The 26258-nt window shown below is 40.4% G+C and overlaps 1 protein-coding gene across 16 annotated transcripts in view; it reads right to left on the reverse strand.

Moving 5' to 3' along the window:
• RBFOX1 (RNA binding fox-1 homolog 1) overlaps positions 1-26258 on the reverse strand; it is a 1878609-nt gene that overhangs the window by 147392 nt on the left and 1704959 nt on the right. The gene's annotated exons all lie outside the window — the stretch shown is intronic.

The raw sequence follows: 26258 nt of genomic DNA on the forward strand, positions 1-26258 counted from the left end.
CTTTCTCCTCCTTCCCCCAAATTAAGGAATTGTAAAAGCTCATTGGCCTAGATAAATTTCTAGCTACAAGAACTAGGGAAAAGAGACTATGTTGTCTGGAGAAACCCAAACTTATTGGTATGTTTTTTGAGCCAAAGATATATAACCAGTTGTGTTTGCCCACTGCCTCTCCTTCCTTTCCTCCTCTGAGAGTGCTGTTTCCAAGGTGAGCAATGATGTTGTCTGTGCCAAATCTCAGACTCTCTGCTGTCCTAAATCTCCTTGAACTTTCAGCTGCATTCTACACTGTGGACAGTACCTTCTCCTGGAAAAAGCTATCTAGCTTTCCTTTCCTGATACAGTTCTCCTCCTACCTCTCAGGCCCACAATCCTTTGCTTCCTACCTGCTATGTGATTCTCTCTGCTCTGTTCTAGGTCCCCTTTTCTTCTTAATTTATACTCACTGCCTTGCAATGAAGAGGGACAATCCCTGCCCACTTACTCTCTCTTCCACTAATAATAATATTAATAATTATGGTATTTGTTAAGTGCTGACTATGTACCAGACACTGTACTAAGTGCTGGGGTGAATATAAGCAAATTGGGTTGGACACATTCCCTGTCCCACTTAAGGTTCCCAATCTCAATCCCCATTTTACAGATGAGGTAACTGAGGCCCAGAGAAGTGAAGTGACTTGCTCAAGTTCACATAGCGGACCAGTGGCGGAGCCAGGATTAGAACCCAAGACCTTCTGGCTCCCCTGCCAGTTCACATTCTTCACTCCTCTCTAGTTAGCCTACTCCCTGTGCCTTGATCAAATCTCTCTCATCACTGATCTCTTACTCAAACTCTTTCAATTGCCCAGGGCTCCCTCATCTTTCAAATTTGACAGTGCACAACTCTGACCATTCCCGAAACTCTTCTGAAGTTAAACCCCTAGGAGAGTTTAGCGAAGAAGGGTGATCTAGGGGAAAGAGCACAGGGCGGGGAGTTAGAAGCATTGGATTGTAATCCCAGCTCCATCACCTGTCTTCTGTGCGACTTTGGACAAGTGACTTAACTTCACTAAACCTCAGTTAACTCATCTGTAAAATGGGGATTAAGACTGTGAGCCCCATGTGGGTCATGGACTGTGTCCAACTTGATAATCTTTTATCTAACCCAGTGTTTAGTACAGTGTTTGGAACATAGTAACCACTTAACAGATACCATAAAAAAAGAATAATAAAGAATAATTGTCCAAGGTCACACAGCAGACAAGTTGCAGAGGCATAATTAGGACCCAGGTCCTCTGGCTTTCAGACCCAGCCTCTTTCCACCAAGTCATGCTGCTTCCTAGATGTGAAGATAATGCCTTTCAGGGTGAAATCTCTGAAGAAAAATGGAAAGCAAAGTCATGCCCTTGGATTCCTAGCTTCTTTCTGCAGGTAACTTAGACTGTGAGCCCCATGTGGGATAGGGACTGTGCCTGACCTAATTAACTTGCATCTACCCCCAGGCTTAGTATAGTGCTTGGCATATAGTAACCACTTAGCAAATACCACAATTCTTCAATTCCTCCTTCTTAACATTATGCTGATGATCAGGTAACACAAATTTTGCCCTTGGTAAAATGGAAACCATGCTAATTTGTCATTTGAGTGAGCCTGAAATTCTTAGATGGAAACTCCTATATAACTGCAAATGTAAATAGCCTGTTGGAGTTTTAGAAAAGAGGTCTTGCATTTGGATTTTGACACAACTGCAGAATGTTTCAGTTTAATAAATCTAATTAGGAATTACTGAGATTATGATTAAACATATTAAATGATTAATAGGATTTTGTCATTCATGTGAAAATTAAAATTAATCATCTTTTGGCAAACAGTACTTTGTAGGAATCTTTGTGTTGTTTTCTTCGATAAAAAACATACTATGCCTAATTAATCATTTTTGGCAGCATAAGTAGACACACAAATATGTGTGAGCGTGCATATATGAATACATATGTATAAAATAAATTTGCACAGCACTGTAGATTTTTGAACAAAAAAAAAAGAGAAAATGAGGGAATGAGCCACAGAAATACAAAATGGGGTGTGAAAGGGTAACAGAAAAATGCTCTTTTTCACTGATTTATCTTGCCTTCCTTGCATTTTTTTCTCCTAGTGTTTCAAATGCTTTTTACTGCTGCTTTTCTCTTTTTTATGTACTTTCATAGAATAAATATAGGGAACAGGTCATTGTCACACTGTAAAATAAAAGTCCATTATGTCATTGGAGACTATCTTTCCAGAATTTGATATATTTTCACAGAATACAGGAAACACAAGGACTCCATTAAGTACTGCTACAAATACAGAAACGGTGTTGAAAGATTCAAAGTTACCTCTGTTGTTTAAATTACCTTTCCTCTTGCTCCGCTGAGGCTGTTTTTCTAATGATAATATCCTGCTTAAACAATTGGGCACTTCAGCAGATCACTGCACTGCAGAAATAGAAGTTTCAAAATGGCTCTTTACCTCTCTATCATATAGCCTCCCACCCTGTTGTAGTCAAGAAGTCTTGGTAAAGAACAGCCATGCATGTTACCTAGGAACCTTGGACTAGGGCTAAAATGAGGTTAGGACAGGTTTTAAAGAAGTACGGGTCTTGAAAGGGCTGACCTTTTATTTGTTGAGACTGGGGAAACCTTGCTGGTCAGAGGCAAAGGGACTAGGAAAAATTTGTTACTGGTCAAAAATATTTGTGAGCTTTTTTTTTTTTTTAGTGGTAGTGGTTGAGTCCTTACAATGTGGCAAGCAATATTTTAAGTGCTAAGGTAGATGCAAGCAAATCAGGTGGAACACAGTCCATGTCCCACTTGGGGTTCACAGTCTTAATCCCCATTTTACAGATGAGGTAACTGAGGTATAGAGAAGTGAATTGACTGGCCCAAGGTCACACAGCAGAGAAGTGGCAGAGCTGGACTCAGAACCCAGATCCGCTGACTCCCAGGACCGTGTTCTTTCCACTAGGCCATGCTGCTTCTGCATGGTCTAGAGGCCTAGAGCTGAACATTTTTCCTCTGAAAGATATTTTCAGTTTCTCATCACGGGTGATATAAAGCAGCCTCAAAAGAGCATTCCCGCGACAATGACATTTCTTGCCTGAGCCCAGATATAAACCTCTATTGGTATGTGAAATGTTAGCTACAGACACTTCTTAATAAACAGACCCTTCAAGCACTTGTGTATGCTCCAAATGTTAAGAAACACCCGGGAGCTTTAATCTTGTAAAGATCACTTAGTGCCTTCACAAGTGCCTTAATAGAGAACCGTGGTCCTCACTCTTCCGCAGTCATTCCTAATTCAATGAATAACTCAGAGCACTCACATTTAATCCTGGTGAAATCTGATTTAGCCATTGACCAATCCTAGCATGGCTGGTTTAGAGCTTGCTTCCATCCCTGCAAAGATTAGCACCTCTGGCCAGCCTACATAATATTTCTTCCTTTCTCTGCCTATTCAAAGTCCTTTTTCAGCCTCTCTCAAGCCTACATTTATTACTGTTTTTGTTAATCGGTAGCTCTGTTCTCCCTCACTGGCTTGGCAGGGGGCAGGGGTGACAGGGTGGCAGGGTCCAGTGGGGAGTAAGAAATTCTGAATTGCTGCAGGCATGAAGACTTCAAAATCCACGAGGGTAATGGATTCTATATGATTCACGAAACTCTCCCTACTACCAGTCTTGAGGCTTCCACAACTGACTGGATTGTATGGTGTTTGAGGGCAAGTATCATGTCTACTTACTCTCAAGAGCTTAGTACACTTCTCTGCACACAGCAAACCCTCAATAAACAGCGGTTGACTGAAATTTCCTCAGTACAACTGCCTTCAATGCGTCTTGCTCTTTCCTCCTCCCAATTTCTTTTGTTCTTTCTTGGTGAAAGAGAAATCTTGGTTCCTATGAGCTCTGCTACTCTTCTTCTTTCTTTCATTCATTCAGTCAATAGTATTTATTGAGCACTTACAATGTGCAGAGCACTGTACTAAGCGCTTGGAATGTACAAATCAGTAACAGATAGAGACAGTCCCTGCCCTTTGACGGGCTTACAGTCTAATCGGGGGAGACGAGAGACAAAAACGATAGCAATAAATAGAATCAGGACAGCAGGTGGGGAATGAGGTGAATACTTCAGTCTAGCTTGGACATTAGGGATTAGGACTGTAAAGGGAACAGACTCCTTGTGCTGATCAGTTCAGGGAGGATGAACTCATTCCCTTTTCACATATCCACAAGACATTTTAGCAGGTCAAAGCTCCAGGAAGATAATGATGGGATAACATCCCCTTGAGTTACATCCTGTGCTTTTCCAGGACTGCTAGATACTGAGGAGAATTTGGCCCCTGGGACCCAAAGCATAAGCATAAGTGAAAAATGGCAGCAGTAAACAGCTTTTGTTTCTACTGTAAACATTTTAGTCTGCAACTCCAATTCTTTCCTAAAAAAACTCCAACACATAAGAAACTGATGGCACACTGTTTCCCCCCATTAGCCTATTGAATATTTAGTATTGTATCTCTACTGAAGGCATTTTTTTTTCCTGTGCAGAAGGTTTTAACAGTGATAAATAAACTGTGCCATTTTGAAGACCCAACCGTCTCTTCCTCCTACACCAATCAAGTTATTTCTCAGAGAGAGAAGCTTGTGAATGTCTTCTAGGCATTATTTGATTAAGTTGACAATATTATGTGAGCATTGGTTGAGTGCCCATTCTGCTGTGCTTTTGACCAAATTGATTTGTGTAATGAACACTTGCTCTGTCTCTTCTCTAAGCTTGAATAGGGCTCTTGATTTAACCAGTAATGCTGGAAGCCAAGTGAATTTACAGACCCCCAGTCAGTCTCTCTCAATATGGAGAGAATAGCAGGAGCAGTACATGAGCAAGCATAATTCAATACATTGTGCTATAAGCTCAGAAAATAATATCACAGAGCTTGGCAATATAACTATTTGATTTGATTTGTAAACCTGATAAAAAAGCAATTGAGAAAAGTTCAGGGGGAAAATATATATATATATATATTTATATATATATTTATATATCCTAAGAAAACAAATGTAACCACACTGAATGGGCACAGAGTATTGAAAAAAAATTATGCATACTAAGTCAAATTCGTACTGTCCTTAGACAATATTGCACATTCTCCATTCAAAATGAAGTGAGATTGTGGAAAGTTATTTTCTCTCAAAAAGCGAGCCAAGAGGATGAATTAAACCTTAGTTTGGTGTTTTCTTGAAATACTACTTCAGAACGTAACACTAAAAGAGGTCAACATATGCATGGCACTTTTAAAAATTTTTGTGATGTGGGCAAACAAATGAGTTAAATATGCTGCTTTTCATACAGTTATTGCATTCTTCTAAAGCCTGAAGCCTGCTCAGTATCTGCTTTATAGACACACATTATATATTTAAGCAACATATCACATTTCCCTGAGCTATTTGAGACTCATCTCCATTGGAATTCTTGGTTGTGGGATACGGAGAGGATTCAGAGGATACAGAATCCTCTTTTTTGGCTTAGTAAAGCTGATTCCAGTTGCCTCCACTGATTTCTTCAAAGACAATGATACCAGGGGCTGGAGACCAAACATTTAATGCAGGGAAAAGGGATGTGATTAATCCATGCTGTCAAACCAGTTTCCAGTTGCCACCTAGAAAGCCTTGCAATTTTCTGCATCACAGCAATCTCCTGGAGGAACCACTAGAGAAAAGAATTCTAGTCTGGATTTAACGACTAATAATGCAACATGCTAGCAAGAGATACTAGTTGAACTGGGAGGAATGTGACATGGTGACTGAAAATGACCTGTCATGGCTTTTATTGGTTCCAGGGGCCATTGTTGTAGAAATGTGGAAAGGAGCAAGGGATGAAGTCACTGCCTCATGGCTAGTGATTCCCACTTCAATATGCCACTTGCCTGCCCCTCCCCCGTCACAATTCCCTTTCATCACTCCCAGTCCCTGGCAGTAGAGCAGGAAAAAAGAGTGAGTTTTCGTTCATTAGATGTTATTTTCAAGACAAGAATGATGGTTTTGCTTCACTTCCAATGTAAATCCCAGTGAGAATTTAGCAGTAACACTTAGCTGAGAGGTGAAACTGACCTTCCAGTCTTACAAATGAGCAGGATGACACTGTTTCCTCACTTTGGAAGTCCATTAAAAATCCATGCTACATGCTGCCTTTGGATGAGGCAAAGAGTTGGGTCCCAGTGGATTCAAGGGGGAGGAGGGTGTGAAGGGGACATGCAGCCTAGCAACCATAACAATTAGTCACTAGCAAGGGTGAAATGCTTAACTGACAAGTAACATGGACAAGTTAAATTTATTTAGATTGCTGCTGAGGTGAGATGGGGAAAATATGAAGTCCTTTGCACCTAACACCAGAAACACTTCCTCCTTGTAAAACCAGTTTCATAGTGAAAACAGGCCTAGGGATAGCTTGTCCAATATTCCCATTATTTTGAAGACCTAAAAGGACAGAAATACAAGAATTTATGTGACAAAGATGTGTACAACTGTTTATTTTTTCTTAAGACAGTGAAAACTAAAGATAGTGCTGATTTGAGGATTTATCACATCTTTGTCCCAAGTCATCCCACAGAGATGCAAACTTTTCAAAATGGGGTAGAATAAAGCTCAATGTGCCTCGCAAGAAACCCCTGACCGGTGGTTTCACCTGAAGTGTTGTCCATGCAATGGAACCCCTAACTCACAAGAATTACTGATTCAGACCCGCTCTACTGCCAGAAAGCATCCTGTTTTCCTCTGGGGTTACATATAAAGAAATGAAAATCGTGTGTTGGTTTCCAGGTCTCTTCTTATGAAGGGGCTGCAAACAATGTTTTTGAGTGCCAACCAGACAGTCAGGACTTGTCTGAATAAAGCTGATTCATATGTCATGCTCCCAGTGGCAGAATCCATAGCAGGAACTAAGGTAACAAATCTTCCTTTAAAACAGAAACAACCAGAAAATAGACTAGGGGGTGAATTCTGTTGGCACAATCATTTTATAAGCTCTTTCCTGGCCTCAGAAACCTTTGTGCCTCTCCCCTGCAGTGTTGAGGGAAATAGTCTTTCTGAAGATGGTTTTGATAGAAAGGAGGACAGACAGGGCAGCAACTCTCTGGACTTAGACATTAAAATGAAAGACGATTTCCAGAACACTCAAATTTACATTCTGGCTAATGTGCCCCTAGTCCAGAAAATTTGGCAGCTCTTTTGACTGAATTTTCTAGTGGAAAAATGGAAATACAATCAGAAAGAAGACCAAGGAGTCATCCAATGCAGATGGAGCAAGTGTACCCAACATCCAAAGAAATTAACACACTACAGTCCGAAGTGGAGAAATGCTGAGAGCAATTCTAGAAAGGCAAGTTTCAAGTTTGTGCTAGGTATAATACTAGAGAAAATGGTAGGGATAATGATATGTCTAAAGATATCCAGCATAATTGGTGTTTGGGGTCTGAGGGCCATTCCAATGCTGCTATTTGTGATTCTTAAAGGCTAAACCTAAAAATGCATCATGAAACCGTGAAATGTTCATGGAATTCCTGCAGGAAATGAGGAGTTGGAGTCACTCTGTTAAGGCACCAGGTCACTTTTCTCAGGAACAAGATGGTGATTTGTTGGAAATACTGGATTAGTTTGTTATGAGTGAACTTACTAATAATCATAAGGAAAATTCTTTCTAGTAAGACTGTCACTAATTTAAAATGTAGTTTCAGACTGAAAGTTAGAAAGGTGACATGTTCCTAATAATTCATTTCATTTTTACTACAAAAATGTATCTAGATCATTTATAGATCATATACATGGAACTGACATAGAGAATTCATCACACTGAATGCCAATATTGCCCATTCAAACTTAACCAGGGAAGGAAAAAGAAATATATTCTTATCCATTGGAGAGTTCTACACAGGGTAAATACACTGGATTCTGAAATTTGTTTCAAGATCTTCTTGTGTCCTAAAGATGTTGATGATAGCCAGCTCATTAGCCAGATAACATTGTGGGGATTTTATATTTGGTATTTTAAAGAATTTCAGCACTTTGGGACTCAAAAGCTTTAAGACATGCTGATGCTAGGAGGATATTTTGCCATTAAATAGTCTCCTGATGCCCAAAGGAAGGTTACTAAATGATCTGTTAGTCTTTTTGATTGACAGCTATTGCAGGAAGGTGCAGTCAAGACTTGCCCGAATAAAGCTGCATTCATATGTCATGTTCCCAGTGGCGGTATCCATAGTAGGGATTAAGATAACAAATCTTCCTTTAGAACAGAAGCAACCAGACAATAGACTAGGGGGTGAATTCTGTTGGGAGAATCATTTTATCCTATTATCATTGTGCTTTCTCCAGCTATATTAAATTGATTTCCCCCTGTTTTTTCTTCTCCTCCTCCTCTTCTTTCTCCTTTTCCTCCTACTCTTTCTCCTGCTCCTCCTGATCAACAATTGCAGTTATTAAACACCTGCTAAAACACTAATAACAACTGTGGAATTTAAATGCTTTTAATGTAACAAACACTGTGCTAACCACTGGGATAGATATAAGACAATCAGGTTGGATCACAGTACCTGTCACTCATGGGTCTCATAGTTTAATCAATCAATTGTATTTTTTGAGCACTTACTGTGTGCAGGACACTGTACTAAGTGCTCAGGGGAGGACAATGTAACAGACTTGGTAGACATGTTCCCTTAGTTGGAGGGAGAACAGGTATTGTATCCTCATTTTACAGGTTAGGAAACTGAAGCACAGAGAAGTTCAAGGTCATAAAGCAGGCAAGTGGCAGAGCCATGATTTAGAACTCAGTTCAGCTGACTCCCAGGGCCGTGCTCTTTCCACTAGACCATACCTCTTTCTGAGACAATCAGATCAGACATAGTCTAGCTCTACATGGGGCTCACTGTCTAAGAAGTGGGGAGAACAAGTAATTGATCCACATTTTATAGATGAGGAAACAGGAACAGATAAATTTCCCAGGTTTCCCTGAGTTTTCCAAGGTCACATAGCTGGCAAGTGGCAGAAATGGGATTAGAATCCTGGTCCACTGACTGCTAGACATTGTGTTCTTTCAACTAGGCCACAATGTCTCTCATTGTTACTCTGTTGATAACACTATACTAAGCCACTGGGAGCATTCAGCATAAGTAAAGGATGCAGTCCCTCCATTTGAGTACTTACGATTGAGAGGGAGAGACAAGGAATTATGAAATACCAGATGTATACTAGATGAAAGAGCTAGATCATAGATATAAATGAAAAAAAAAAACCAACAACAACAACCAAAGCAAACAAGGAACAGATATAAACATGGGAGCTAGGATGGATAATAGATTGACCTGGAAAGGCAGACTGTTAAGGAATGCCTTTTAGAAGAGATGGCTTTTAAGTGGGAAGGGTGATGGATTTGAGGGGAGAGAGTATTCAAAAGGGAAAGCTATGAACAATGGATAAGAGACAGGATAGTGAATGTGAAGTACAGTTATAATATTAGCTTGGGCAAAGTGAAGAGAGTTGTAATATAGCTGTAGAAGTGAGTTAGGTACGAGAGAAACAGATAGTGGGGATATTTGAAACCACTGACTAAGGGGGTTTGCATATTCAAGAAAAATTTGGTTGTATTGGCTCTAAGTGTTAAAACATGCCTCAGATCATCAATCAATCAATCAGTCATATTTATTGAAGGTTTCCTGTGTGCAGAGCAATGTACTAAGTGCTTGGGAGAGGACAGTATAACAGCATTGGTAGACACAGTCCCTGCCTACAACAAGATTACAGTCTAGAGGGGGAAACAGATCTTAATATAAACAACTATATTACAGATACATACATACGTGCTGAGGTGTTGAGAGAGGGGTGAATAAAAGGTGCAAAACCAAGTGTAAAGGCAAGACACAAGGGAGAGGAAGAAAAGGAAATGAAGGCTTAGTTGGGGGAAGCCCCTTGAAGGAGATCTATTTTTAATAAGCCTTTGAAGGTGGGAGAGTGATTGTCTGTTGGATATTAAGAGAGAGGGTGTTCCATGCCAAAGGCAGGACGGAGGTGAAAGGTCGGAGGAAAAATAGAGGAGATTGAAGTATAGTGAGAATGTTGGCTTTGAAGTGGTGAAATGACTGGGCTGGATTGTGAGCACTTTAAGCCTATGGTAGGGAGTTTCTGTTGATGCAGAGGTTGGATGGGTAAGCAGCATGGCTTAGTGGATAGAGCACGGGCTTGGGAGTCAGGAGGGCCTGGGTTCTAATCCCAGCTCCACCACTTGTTTGCTATGTGCCCATGGGCAAGCACTTAATTTATTTGGGCCTCGGTTCCCTCTTTCAGAAAATGGGGATTGAGATTGTGTGCCCCATGTTAGACAAGTAATTGTGTCCCACCCGCTTTGCTCATATCCACCCCATTGCTTAGTACAGTGCCTTAGTAAGTGCTTAACAAGTACCATAATTATTATCATTATTATTTATAATAATAACCATTGGAGGTCCTTGAGGAGTGGGGAAATATGGCCTGAACATTTTTGTAGAAAAATGATCTGGGCAGCGGAATGACGTATGCACTAGAGTGGAGAGAGGCAGGAGACAGGGAGGTCAGCAAGAAGACTGATGCAGTATTCAAGGTGAGAGAGGATAAGTGCTTGGGTTAAGATGGTAGCATGGTAGTATGGGAGAATGGAGAAGAAAGGGAGGATTTTAGTGATCTTGTGAAGGTTGAACAGACAGGGTTTGGTGATTAATTGAATATATGGGTCAAATGAGAGAGATGAGTCAAGGGTAATGCCAAGGTTACAGGCTTGTGAAACAGGGTGGATGGTGGTGCTCTCCTAAGTGATGGGGAAGTCACAGGGAGGACAGGGTTTGGGTGGGAAGATAAGGAGATTACTAGCTATTCATACAGCATTAATAATAATAATAATAATAATAATGTTGGTATTTCTTAAGCGCTTACTATGTGCAGAGCACTGTTCTAAGCGCTGGGGTTGACACAGGGGAATCAGGTTGTCCCACGTGGGGCTCGCAGTCTTCATCCCCATTTTACAGATGAGGTAACTGAGGCCCAGAGAAGTTAAGTGACTTGCCCACAGTCACACAGCCGACAAGTGGCAGAGCCGGAATTCGAACCCATGACCTATGACTCCAAAGCCCGTTCTCTTTCCACTGAGCCACGCTGCGTCTTTCAGGATTCTAGGGGAAGGAACTTATAGACATTTCCCAAACACTCAGAACGTGAACATAGAAGTTTAGTTTAATGAATATGGAGAAAAGGAGAAAAGTGAAACCAAATCTGAATGCTTTCATATCCCTAGATATACAAGAATTAAGACCCTACAAAGTATTGCAAATATACACTCAGTTCCCCTGTAATGGGGAAGCCTAAATTATTGATGAACCCCCGTAGTAGGAAAACTCAATCAGTGGTATTTATTGAGTTTTTTTTTCTGTGTGCAGAGCACTGAACTAAGCACTTATGAGAGAACAATAGAGTTGTTAGACATTACTTCTGCCTTCAAGGAGCTTAAAATCAAGCAGAGGAGACCGACTATAATATTCACTTTATAATTCTTACCTACCCAATGGGCACACACAGCTATCTATTTCATCATCTTATAACATCCTCTTTAGAAAGGTGTCACTTGTCTGAAAAACATTACCGAATTACCCAACAGCATTTGATCAAAGGTCCATGGTGAAAACAGTGTCATAGAAAAATAGCAAACAAGCAGACTTCGGATTCATAGATAAATGTGTGAGCATAGGCTCTCACAGGTTAGGTCGTGGCCAGTATATTCTGCAAAGATAGTCATGTATTCCAGCAATCCGTAAGAGAAGGAGGGTAAGAGAGGGAGAGAGAGGGAGAGAGGGAGAAAGACAGTGGGAGAAATGGACAGAGTGAGCTCAAGCTAGCCAAGACTCACTCACTCTCCTGAAGTTACAAACCCCCACCAGCTTTCTGATTGGCCTTGTTTCCAGATGATTCTAGAAAATGTAGATTCTAGGAACTGTCTTAAGTTACAAACTTTACCTTTAGCTCCTTGGCATCTTTAGTCCATCTCTAATAGAAAGGTGAACATTGCCACAGTCAGACTCTCACAAAAGAGGAATGCTGGAGGGTTTTTGAGGAGGGGGTTGAGATATGTGCACCCATGTGTAACCTTAACAGAAATAGGAAGAGGCTTTAGAGAGGGAGGCCAACAAAGAGACTGAGGCATTAATCCAGCCAGGAGGTGATGAGGACACAATGCAGAGTGGTAGTTAGAAGGTCTCAGAAGAAGGAGCAGATCCATGAAACATGGTAGATGAAGAACTAGGAAGATTTAGCAAAGGAATGAGTAATCAGGTTGGCCTTTGTACTTTCCAAGCACTTAGTACAGTGCTCTGCACACAGTAAGTGCTCAATAAATACGACTGAATGAATGAATAGAGGAAATAAAAAGGGGCTTATCTTCCCACTCCAACCCTGTCCTTCCCTTGACTTCCCCATTAATAATAATAATAATAATAATGATATTTATTAAGCAATTACTATGTGCCAGCCACTGTACTAAGTGTTTTGGTAGACACAAGCAAATTGGGTTGAAAACAGTCCTTGTCCCACATGGAGCACAAAAGTCTTAATCCCCATTTTGCAGATGAGGTCACTGAGGCACAGAGAAGTGAAGTGACTTGCCCAAGATGACACAGCAGACAGGTGGTGGAGCTGGGATTAGAAGCCATGAACTTCTGACTCCCAGGAACATGTTCTATTTATTATGCCATGCTGCAGACAGCATTATTATCTTCCCTGTTTCACGAGCCCTAATCTTGGGATTATCTTGACTCATCTCTCTCATTCAACCTTTCAATCTATCATTAAATCCTGTCGGATTAACCTTCATGACATCATCAAAATCTTCCCTTTCCTCTCCATTCAAACAGCCACTGTTAATCCAAGCCCTTATTCTATCCTGCCTTGATCACAAAGCTCCTTGCTGACCTCTCTGCCTCTTGTCTCTCCCCACTGCAGTCCATACTTCACTCTGCTGCCCAGATCATTTGTATACAAAGCCATTCAGTCCAGATTTCCCTACCCTTCAAGAACCTCCAGTGGTTGCCCATCCACCTATGCAACAAACAAAAACTCCCTATCAAAGGCATTAAAGCACTCAATCACCTTGCCCCCTCCTACCTTACCTCCCTGATTTCCTACTATAACTCAGCCTGCACACTTCACTCCTTTAATGCCAGTCTACTCATTGTACCTCAGTTTCATCTATCTTACTGCTGACCCCTCGCCTTCATCATGCCTCAAGCCTGGCACTCCCTTCCTCTCCATAACTGACAAACTTTAACTTTCCCCACCTTCAAAGCCTTATTAAAAACACATCTCCAGGAGGGCTTCCTCGTACTAAGCTCTCTTTTCCTCTTCTCCCACTGCCTTCTTTATCACCACTGCACTTGAATTTGCTACCTTTATTCACCCCACCTCAGGCCCATAGCACTTACGTATTTATCTGTAATTTAATTTATTTATTCACATTGATGTCTGTCTCCCCCTCTAGATAGTAAACTCGCTGTGGGCAGGGAATGTGTTTATCAATGCTGTTACATTGCACTCTCCCAAGTGCTAAGTACAATGCTCCAAGTGATGGACTGACTGATTGACTGAGCTGGGTGTAGTCAGTGGGGTCAAAGGCACCTGAAAGGTCAGTGAGGATTAGGGCATAATAAAGCCCATTAGATTTGGTCAAAAAATAATCTGTATGACCTTACTGACTCCGGTCTAAGTGGATTCAAAGGGCCAAAGCCAAATTTCAGTGGTCAAGAACAGATTGGTGGAGAAAAAACAACGGCATAGTGTGCGTACAGCTCACTCAGAGTGTTTGAAGAGGAATCAGAGATGGGAGATGGAGCCAAAACTGGAGTTTGCTTTGCATGCAAGTGCATGGGGAGAAGCTTGAGCAAGAGAGAAGCAATGATTGTCACAGTGTAATTTCACTGGACAGAATGTGAAGAGAATTGACAATAGCAAGAATACTAAACAGTTACTCTGGTAAGATGGGGAAACTGTAGAAAAAGGGAACAAATACATGTTACATGAACACAAACATGCACATAATGAATTAACACACCAACATATTTTGATTTTTAAAATGAACCTATACTTGATCAAAAAGAACAATTTTAAATTGGGTCGCTAAGGGTGGGTAGGTTTGCCTTCATCTGGGGTGTCCAATCAGTTTAAGCCCATCAAGAAAGCATTCTGTTGTTCTCAGAAAATGTCTGAGAACTCTATAGTTTTTAGCATTTTCTTATCCCCAATCATTTGAATCCCATTGCAATTGGAGTTACTACACCTGGGTGAAGTCACTCCCTAAAGGACTATTGTTAATGCCTGCCAGGAGTGAATCCCTGTTTGCTCCAGTAAAAGCCCCTAGAAAATAATTACAGGTGACAACAGGTTGAATAGAATGACAAGTTTTCACAGCATAACCCATGACAAGACCAGTATCTTCATGTGGGTTCTGGCTGCAATCTCTACTCTTTCTCTTCTGAGCCAAAATTTCTACAATGGTCTCCTGTGTGACTGTAGCACAGCTCTGTACCCAAATGGAAATGCTGCACAAGCCACACAGCTACCATTAAAGAAGAGGGATAGAATGTTTTTAAATGGCATTTCTAACCTAGGCAGAGCAAGGAATTTCTCCAGACCAAGGATGAATGCCTTCTCCAAAGGGCTACTATCTAAAAACAAACAAAACCAACAAAAAGAAAAACCCAAAGCATATAACAATAAAATTTCAAAATAGAATTTCAAGACAGATATGCATTTTGAATGGAAAACCCTGGACTAGCTTTGATTTTTTTTTCATATATCCTACCTTTATATTGAATTCTAGATTACAGGACCACTTTCAATGCAATGAGGTCCCTAAGCTTTTGCCAGCAACCTGTTATCTTACCTTAAACCAGCAAAACTGCATAATAGCTGTGCTATCCTGGGTATATAAAGAACGGAATATTTTTGTCCTGTTCATTAACTTTCCTTTGTTAATGCAGAGTACTCTTAATAGGTTTAGGAGGGGAAAAAAAGCCACAACTTTGGAAATGTTTCTATTCCATTTTGAAAAGCCTCTAAGACTTGTATCAGCAGAGTTAATGTAGTGTAAACTTTTTCTAGCATTTATTATGAAAACGAATCCCAACTAAATTTTTGTCTGTTGAATGAATATTCCCCTATTAAATATGAATAGCTACTTTCAAGGGTTATTGTGAAGTCTTACTAAAACACATGCAGATGAATTAATTCTACACAGACAAAAGTGGAGACCACAGTCAATTAACCTGATTGCTCAAGCTAAAATATTGGAGTTTGACTGCAGTAAACATGAAATGGAGAATACGGGGTATTTTTGGCCTGAAGAATCCAGATAATTATTCAAATCCTCCAATTCTCTCTGCCGAGGTTGATTTGGCCAACTGCTTTTGAGTTATTATTTGTCTGACTTTTTTGTTCATTAGATTAAGTATGAATTCTCATTTCACAACCACCTAAATTAAGTTAGGAAAATACAAAAGAAATACCATTTGGAAGAAGCTAAATGCCATTTAGCTCACATAATTCAAATACTCCTGCATTATGGTTTTCATTCTCATGAAAAGCCCCCAGTAGTCAAACTAGGGTTGGTTACTGACACCAGTAGAACAGGACTTCAATTCAAGTTGGGATACCGTGAAAGGTGACCAGCCAACATTTCCTTTGAAACTCGCCAAGCTATTTCTCCTCATCCTTTACATTCATCATTTTGTGTCTGTCTTCCCCATTACTAAGCCCCATGAAGGCAGGTATTGCATCTTCTACCTTTATTATACTCTCCCAGTTGCTTAACACAGTGCTCTGCCCACAGTAGGTGTTCAATAAATACTATCGAATGATTGCTTCTAACTAAGAAGTGCAATATAAAACCTTAAGAATAGCCACTGTAAAAATCAAAATATACCTTCCCTTAATTTGTTTTTACTTTAATATAAAAATACTGATAGCTTGCCTTGCCAATGTTTTATTCTTTAACATACACAAAACACTTTTCACATCTATTTGTCCTCATTTCATGCTTAACAGGTACACTGGAGCAGGAATTTTTATTCCCACCTACCTAATGCCTGTTCTTCAAAAGGATTAATTTTAAATGGAGTTAATTATTCTCCCACTTGCTTTCACTTTCCTATCCACTAATTTTCTGTCTTCCAATCAACAAGCTCTGCAGTCTCTTCTGCTACTTAGTCTCTTCAGTCTCTTTCTGTTTCTACCCCCCTCTGCCTTAGTCTTTGCCTTGTTCATATCAGTATTAGTATAAGATAGTTGGGAAACAGACAACAGAAATAAAAAAGACAATCTCCATCTTAGAGAAACTAACATTTAAATGTGTCTCTACGTCTTCCTATTTCCTAGTCACTCTGACTATATCTATTTTTCTCTTTTATCTATCTTTCTCAATCAATCAAGCAATCGTATTTATTGACCATTAACTATGTGCAGAGCACTATAATGTTCTTGATGTTCAACTCTATTGAACATGACTCCACTTGATCGTGACTCTGTCTAATCCTGATCTGCTTGCCTGTAGCGCTCAGTATCAGGTCTCCAAAGAATGAACCTGCCCACAAGATATCTGTCTCAATACCTTTGCTGATTTATTGATGCATAGAACTCCAATTGCAAATAGGTATATGAAAGGATAGAGCACGGGCCTGTGAATCAGAAGGACCTGCATTCTAATCCCAGCACTGCCATTTGTCTGCTGTGTGATCTTGGGAAAGTCACAAATTCTCTGTGCCTCCATTACCTCATCTGTAAAACTGGGATTAAGACTGTGAGCTTCCTAAGGGACAAGGACTAGATCCAACCTGATTAGCTTGAAACTACCCCAGAGCTTAGTACAGTGCCTGACACATGGTAAACTCTTAACAAATACAAAAAAAAACAAAACACTGTCTTCCAGCCAGCCACTGAGACCGAGGATTTGAAAAAGAGCTATTACCAAGACTGGTTTGATTAAAGTTTCTTTAGGATTAAAACATAGGTGGTGCTAAAATAAGAAATGTATCATCAAGCATCTTGTGATTACTTACCACCATGACAAACGGAAGGATTATAGTAGCCTGGGCTATGACTTATATGTCAAGCTTAGGAGCTCAAGTGCCTGGGATGGGAGGCCAAGTCTGAAAAGTTTCAGAGCTAAATTGACAACCACTGACCTAAGGACTCATCCCTTAAGCTAAATGGCCTGTATACACTAACCCAGAACTACAGATGAGCAAAGATGGTTCTACCCATATCTCAGGCAGAAGAAATTATGTGCAGACAGTGGCAACGCTTCAATAGCCTTCCAACCTACATTCTTCAACTATAAAATAATAATAGTAGTAGTAATAATGGTAATTACTGAGTGCAATTCACTGTACTGTGATGAGGCACTAATCTCCCATGAGGAAATAGCCTCAGTCTTGAGACTTCAGGACCAAGGATTTATGCAAAAGAATTGGTCCAGTGGAAAGAACATTTCTGCTTTGGGAATCAGAAGACCGAGTTCCTAATTCCAGTATTGCCTATAGCTGGCTAACGAGGGTCAAGACACCCATACATTTACCAATATCCTACAGGTTCTGTGGGAGACTGCCAAAAAAGGCACAGTCCCTGCTTTAACCTATAAGGAAGACATCTCCCCCATCCACAATGCAGAATACTAACGTTCCTACATCATATGGCAAGGAGAAGCGCTTAGAATTCTTGAAGGAAATATCACAAGACATCAAAGTCTGCTTAGTACAGTGCTCTGAACACAGTAAGCACTCAATAAATACAATTGATTGATTGAAAGTTACCTCCACAATTACCATCTCCTAAAGAAAAGTCAGGGGGTATGACTGGGGAAGCTATGATATAGCATCACTCTCTCCAATACTGTCAAGTGAATAAGAATAATTTATAATTATGATATTTGTGAAGTGTTTACTATGTGTCAAGCTCTAAACTAATTGCTGCGGTCGATACAAGATCATCAGGTTAGAAACTATTTCTGGCCACTTGGGACTCACAGTATAAGTAGCAAGCGTCATGCTGGAGCTCATCTAAACCAGTTCCTGAGGAAGAGTTCTAAGCAAAGCAACCCTCCCTGAACCATAATATGGCTTCAATCCAAAATATAACCCCTGAGACATGATATTGGCAGCTCAACAAATACAGAAATGCAGATAGTAACATTTTCACCAGACCTAAACCAATTTAGTGCTCCAAAGAAGAACGGAACCTAAAACATCTCCCTGATGATATGGCCAATTGAGCCAGGGTGGAAGCATATGTCTGACCTTTTCTCCATCAGCAGTAAAGCAAGGTGTATAATAGGTGCAGTCATACTTTAAGATGTGGAAATAAACTAAGAAGCTAGTTGGAGAATACACTTCCAATCTACATTGGAAAAATCTTCTAAACTCAAGAGATATTAGCATCGATAAATGTCTTAGAGACATTCATCTAAGAATTTATGACTGTCCTCTGGAAGCACTTGTACAATAAGGAAGGCAGATGATTATAAACGACTTCACAGAGCCAAAAGAAAGCATTTTCAACTGGCAATAGTCCTGAAAAAGTCCGAGGTAATATATTAGCCAGCCTCTGGAAAAGTCTATGTACACACAAAAGATTATAAGTCACATAGCATTGAATGTGATCAGCAAATTCTGCTACCCAGGCAATATACTGTCCAACAATGCATGGATAGATGACGCTGATCTAGATCTAGATTCAAATGACCTTCGGGAAATTGACCAACTACTACTTATTAAATGCTAGGCATTATAAATGAGCATTCATTCAGAGAATGGTCTTTCTGGCCCATCGAAGGTACACAGTCTAAAAAGAGATAAGGGGAGAAGGAAAATAGACACAAAAGGAAGGTCAAACATTTAAACAAGGGAACACTGTGAAAAGTATAACCCTACAGCATGAGAGGGTAATAAAGAAGCTAACCTGGCCTGTCCGTCGAAGCTAGACATTGACCGGAGGGAGAGCCAAGATGCCACTTCTTACTTGTTGTCCCCTGTCCTAAAGTTGTAGGTGCCAAATCAATACCAATGTGTACAGGATTCCCAAAATTCTCACTGGCTTCCAGGGTGGGGCCAGGGCTCCTTTCATCCTGGTTTCAGAAGCTTTATGTAAGAGACAGCCTAAGAAATCCTCTAGAAATGAGAGAGAGGTCTGGACTCCCAGAGCCACTGTGGCAGTTGTTTAAACACCACAGGATTAGACAGCCTCTATGCTGCTTCCTGGGAAGGATCTGCAGGCTGAAGCCACTTTCACCACACCAGCAGCTCTGGCTTAGTTAAAACCATTCTGGGAAGGCACTGGAGTCAAGTTACTTAGCTGGTGCTGCCAGCAGAGGGATGATGGCTTCAGATTAGGAAGTGACAAGAAGACTGTCTGGCCCAGAGATATTTAAATTATTGCCAAAGTGACTTTCAGTGGCTTCTGGCTCATTCCCATTAGGTTGTGGCAGAGATAATATTATGGCAATGGCAGCAGAGTGGACAGGAAAAGGAAGAGTAGGGAGAAGATAAGGCCTAGCAGGGAGAGAGGGTGAGAAGCGGCATGGCCTAGTGGATAGCACACAGGCCTGGGAGTCAGAAGGTCATGGGTTCTAATCCCAGCTCTGTCACTTGTCTGCTCTGTGACCTTGGGCAATTCACTTCACTTCTCTGTGTCTCAATTCCCTCATCTGTAAAATGGAATTAAGATTGTGAGCCCCATTTGGGAAGGGGACTGTGTCCAACTTGATTGGCTTGTATCCACCCCATCATTTAGTACAATGCCTGGCACATAGTAAGTGCTAAACAAATACGAGAAGCAATGTGGCTTTGTGGAAAGAGCACAGGCTTGGGAGTGAGAGGGGCAAGTCGTTTTGCTTCTCTGTGCCTCATCTGTAAAATGGGGATTAAGACTGTGAGCCCTATGGGGGACAGGGACTGATTACCTAGTATCTATCCCAGGGTTTAGTACAGTGCCTGGAACAAAATAAGCGCTTAGCATATAGCATAATTATTATTATTTCAGGAAGAATTACTTCCTAGTTTTTGCATGCCATACTCCTGGAGGGCATAGACATTCAATTTTTGTGCTGGCTTTTGTAATCAAGACCCTTCATTTAGTTTCCTGTTAAATATGATCCCCATTGCTTTTCATTTCTGCGCTTTTCAACAATTATCTGTCTCCATCCTCTATCTGTGATTCTTTGGCTCTAACTGGACTGCTTTCAGTGAATCTTTCTGATTAAATCTCATTCTGCTTTTTCATATTTCTTTCCCAGTTTGTCTAGGTCACTTTGAAATCTATTCCTATATTTCCAACATTTACCTACCCACCCAATTTAGCATGAGCTCAGGTCAGTTGCCCAAGCTACCAATAAAGATTGTGAATAACAGTCCTAGGCTCTATCCTTTGGCATATTACTTGTTGCCTTTGAAAGATTTAGTTTTTATCTTTGTTATAAAAAAAATTCATTAAGTCCTCATGTTATTGAGGTACAAAGTTAAAGCAAAAATAGTCTTTGTTTTTTAGGTGCCTAGTCCAAATCTAGTGCTGTAATTTAAGGGAAATACATAAACTTTGACTGCATAGTTAATCAATCACTCAATCAATGGTTATCGGCCATGCCAACTAGGGGGTATTGGAACAGATCATCAAAATTAATCCACTGAACAGTAGTGGAGTGACACATATGCTGTTTGAACCAGGTGGTCACTGACCACTTGAAAAAAGGGCTAAATTTTAAAAAGTCTTCTCTAATCCTAACTTGTATCCTAAGGTTAGAAGAAATGGTGTTTGTCAATGATTTCTTCTGTTGGAGGATCAACTTTGATGATTGATGCTATTCCCATTCTAAACTTTACGGTTTTGCTAATTAATGAGCACTTGTTTTTGAAGGGTGTGTTCTCTTGGAAAGGTAAGGTTATCTCTATTCCGACTATATTTACTACTTCTCTCTCAAATGAAGCCGAAACTTAGCCTCTTGATCTAAGAGGCGGTGTCTTTCCTGTAGAAGAGGAGGGAAATGAGAGGAAGGGGAAATTACTCTATAAATGTCCCAGATTTAAACAAAATATTTCACAGTATACCGGAACAAACTCTTGCTCTCTCCCAAGTCTGACAACTGGAAAATTGAACTGAACCTGAAAATCCCCTTCACCTTTCTCATTTAGTACTTGTCTCATTTCTCACTTTCTCAGGAGAGTTTCTTAAAAATGAGAGAAATCTCAATTATTCAGGATCTATTTATTCCCATTTATGGATTACCCAAACAGCTTTGCACCTCTTTCATTCTTCAGTTGCTACTACTCTGTTCAGGGTTATACACCCTTAGGACACTCAATAAACATGAGTTGATAATGATAATCCATTGATTAATTATTCATTTAGTGTCTATTATGTGAAAAACACTGCCAGATCTTTGATAATGATGATAATACCAGAGAAGATGATAAGGTTTATCTACTTTACTGATCATTATCTCATCCACCCCCTGGTGAGCTGAAGGAATAAAATGCAGTTAAACTCAGATCAGCAGTTTCTTTCCAACTCTTGCTGGAGAGAATAATAATTATGGTATTTGTTAAGCACTTACTATTTGCCAAGCACTTTTCTAAGCGCTGGGGTAGATATGAGGTAATCAGGTTGCCCCACCCGGGGCTCACAGTCTTAATCACCATTTTACAGATGAGGTAACTGAGGCCCAGAGAAGATAAGGTAGCTTGCCCAAGGTCACACAGCATGCAAGTGGTGGAATCAGGATTAGAACCCATGTCCTCTGATTCCCAAGCCCTTACTCTTTCCACTAAACCACACTGTTTCTCTGCATTATAGAGCTAGAAAATATACAGGGAAGGGTAGACAAATTGATCCCGAGAATGGAGCAACCACTGTACAGGGATAGGCCAAAATGATTGGGATTCTTTGCTCTGGAAGGATGAAAACTGGGAGTGCCTATTTTTTAATGGTACTTGCTAAACTCTTACTGTGTGCCAGGCACTGAATTGAACACCAAGGTAGATACAAGATAAACAGATTGGATACAGTCCAATGATCAGATAGTCATCTTTTTCTTTGTCAGAATTAAAATGGATGGATTGACCCTCTCTGGCTCCCAGGAAACTGGTAGCCCCTCACCTCACTCCACTCCCTACCTTTAAACTCTCCAATGCAGTTATTGAAATTGTCTCCCATTTCCCCAAGAACCCTGTTGAACCCCTTAGCCTTCTAAACATGCCCCCCAAAGCTAAGGTGGCTGATATTCAAAGTAAATAGCGTTATACTGTAAAGCTGACTGAGGAACACTGTAAGTGAGCTGCATCACTAAGATGACATATGACTCAAGGGCTGCTTGTACATGGACTATAAGTCTATAATAATGATGGTATTTGTCAAGCGCTTACTATGTGCCAAGCATTGTTCTAAGAGCTGGGGTAGATATAAAGCAATCAAGTTGACCCATGCGGGGCTCACAGTCTCATTCACTATTTTCCAGATGAGGTAACTGAGGCACAGCGAAGTGAAGTGACTTGCCCAAGGTCACATAGCAGACAAATGGTGGAGCTGGGATTAGAATCCATAACCTCTGACTCCCCAGCCTGTGCTCTTTCCACTAAGCCATGCTGCTTCTCTAGGGGAACTTTAGGGATGCTAAAGGAACATTCATAGCAAAAGAGATGAATCTCAAAGAAGGTTTTCGGGTTTCTCCCTGGATCATTCTTTGATGCCTCTGTCAGAAGAGGAATACTGGCTGGCTGGACTTTTGGTCTGACATCATCCCAAATAGTAATCGTTATGTTGTTATGAGCCCTAACTATAAGTATTAACCTAATGGCTAAAATAAGTTTTAGGAGTTAACAGGGGTGAATTGTCCCTTCTATTTTCATCCCCCATGACTCCAGATAATCGAAAGGGAGTTATGACAAATTCTGTTCCTGGGTTTGCAACCCTGTTCTCTCCAAATCAGATGACCATGTAAAAATTTTGTAGTTGAATGAAAGATTTTACTTTTGTTGCAAATTAATATTAAATGAAATGTCAACCAGAGCTAAATAGTAGACAGCGAAACTGGAGTCACATCAGTAGTTGGAATTTAATGTCAGTTAACTGGTTTACATAGGGAAGGATGGTTTTTCTTCTATGTTTTTCCCCGAATCTCATTTCAGTCATACAAAATAGCATCTGACGATATGATTCATAAATCCTTAACATAATACACTGGCCCTTTGAGATACAATCAGATGAAATTCTACTTCTCCCTATCCATTCACTCTACATATTGGTGAGTGGATAAAAATGCACATAAGCACCTCAAAATCTATTAAGAAAGGCATTCATTTTAAACCATTATGGAAAATTTCAAAATACACAGCTAACTTTTAAAATTGTGGTTATTATATTAAAACATTTTATTGCTCCTTCTGGAAGAGAAGAATAGGTTTGATGGGAAATTACAGTGAACTTATTGGAGAATGTTTTTAAAAATGTTCCTTGGATTGTGTTCCTAAAGTAGAAGCTGTCCTTAGATGTGCTTATCATGAAGCTTGCAAACTACATGGCTTTATCTACATATGAATTCCTAATTTTGTATTTTTTTTTGTTCTAAGGGATTTTGGAATGAAAAGAAATATTAAAAGATTCACTTACGGCATTAAAAATGATCATTTCTCTAAGTACCCTCAATGATCACTGAGCCCTCAAGAGCCCAGACTGAAGACAAGATGTCTGCCCCAAAAGAGCAGCCATTATAAAAGTTTATATCTATCAATCAATAAATCAAGTGCTGAGTACATGCTCAGGGCTTAGTGCAGTGCTTGGCACATAGTAAATGCTTAACAAATATTATTATTATTATTTATTGAGTGCTTACTGTGTGCAGAGTACTGTGCTAAGTGCTTAGGATAGTACAATATAGCAGAGTTGGTAGGCTAATTCCCTGCCCACAATGAGTTTACAGTCTAGAAGGGGAGAAAGACATTAATATAAACAAATAAATTACAGATATGTCCATAAGTGCTGTGTGGGGCACTTGTACTCAGGCTAGTTGAAATGCAAACTCCTCTTGGAGAAATCTGTGGCAAGAACTCTTTAAGAGGCTTCCCTAGCTCCTCACCAATCACTGTGTGTATTGCTTCTGTTTGGGTAAGAAATGAAAAATGTATTTTTAACTACTGTTTGTTAACATGTAGTACTTTTTTAAAACTATAACTAATAAAAATGCCCTGAAGAGTGATAATTTAATAATGATACTGTTTGGTTTAAATAATGCCTCTGGGCATCTCATTAAAATTGTAACTAAAACTCAGTGAAACAATGTGGCCCAAGAGCCAGAGAATCCTTAAGGAAGTCACTCTTAGACACTCTTGGTTAACCACCATAAAGCCCTTCCTTCAACTGATGTTAAAAAACAGCACCCACTTGAAATGGGCAGCTGTACAATTGCCTCTTCAGATGCACTAAAAGCACCTGGGTTCTAATCCTGGCTCTGCCTGCTGTGATCTTGGCAAATTACTCCCATAATATCCCGACTGGATTATTGTGTCAGCCTCCTTTCTGATCTCCCTTCCTCTTGTATCTCTCCACTACAGTCTATTCTTCATTCCATTGCTCGGATCATCTTCCTATAGAAACGCTCTGGGCATGTCACTCTCCTCCTTAAAATCCTCCAATGGTTGTCTATCAACCTTTGCAGGAAACAAAAACTCCCCATTCATGGCTTCAAAGTTCTCCATCAACTTACCCCCTCCTACCTCACCTCCCTTCTCTCTTTCCCACCCCGTACATTCCACTCCTCTGCCGCTCACCTCCTCACTGTCTCCCGTTCACGCCTATTCTGCCGTGGACCCCTGGCCCACATCCTACCGCTGTCCTGGAATGCCCTCCCTCCTCACATCTGCCAAACTAACTCTCTTCCCCTCTTCAAAGCCCTACTGAGAGCTCACCTCCTCCAACAGGCCTTCCCAGACTGAGCTCCTCTTTCCCTCTGCTCCCCATTCCCCTCCCCTCTGCACTGTGCTCATTTGTATATATTATTTATTACCCTATTTATTTTGTTAATGAGGTGTATATCCCCTTGATTCTATCTTGATGATTTTGTCTTGTTATTGTTTTGTTCTGTTTTGCTTTGCTCTCTGATTCCCCCGTTTAGACTGTGAGCCCGTCATTGGGCAGGGATTGTCTCTATCTGCTGCCAAATTATACATTCCAAGTGCTTAGTACAGTGGTCTGCACATAGTAAGCACTCAATAAATACTACTGAATGAATGAAATCACTTAACATTCCCTGTGCCTCAGTTTCCTCATTTGTAAAATGGAGATTGAATACCTGTTCCCCATCTCTGAATATCTTGTATCTATGCCTCCACCCCCGTATCGCGCCCACAGTGCTCAGTACAGTCCCTAGCCCATAAAAAATGCTTAACAAATACGATTATATAAAAATAAATGGCCATTTTGCCTCTGGCCTAGCTATTGGTCACCTATTTGGTGACTCTGTACGTCTAGGGGAAAAACACAATGGGAGCTTCAGGAATTTGGGAAGTTAGAGTAACCCAAGTCAAAGCAGAGTAACCCAAGTGCTTTGAGTTCTCCTGAAGGAGGGCCCCTACCCTCTTAAACATCTTGGGCCAGGAGCTACTGCTCTGTCTGATGTAACCTACCTTCATCCTTGTCCCTAGTATTTTCGAGGAGGGGAAAATCTGGGGGAGATTCTTCATATGGGATCACAGACCCGAACAGATATGTTTCACCAGGAAAAATGTTAAAGCACATCCTCACTCAGGAACACAAGCAGCTGGATCAAACCAGTGACCCATCCAGCTCATAATTGAGGCTCTTACTGTGGCACCAAAGAACGCCTGAAGGAATTGTGTGATGGTTGTCTTCCTTGACACTCATCTGTGAGTGCATATATACACATACCCATTTCAAACACCCCTAAATGTGCAAAGACACTTGGAGAGGAAATTTTCAAACACTGACTTGGAATAAAAAGAAAAGTAGAGTACTTCTGCTCTTGCCCTAGAGGTCTCTGCTCTTTATATTAAAACATTGAGCAGGTGAAATAAATCATCATGTCCCCAATGTATGACTTGATTATTATTTAATACTAAGAGAAGCAGTCTCTGTATCTGTAATCTTAGTTGAAGAGAAATGTTCAAAATCCAGGACTCTTTAAAGGTAGGGGGTAAGAGAA

The sequence above is a fragment of the Ornithorhynchus anatinus genome, chromosome 2 (genome assembly GCF_004115215.2).
Source record: "Ornithorhynchus anatinus isolate Pmale09 chromosome 2, mOrnAna1.pri.v4, whole genome shotgun sequence".
NCBI classification, from domain to species: Eukaryota; Metazoa; Chordata; class Mammalia; order Monotremata; family Ornithorhynchidae; genus Ornithorhynchus; species Ornithorhynchus anatinus.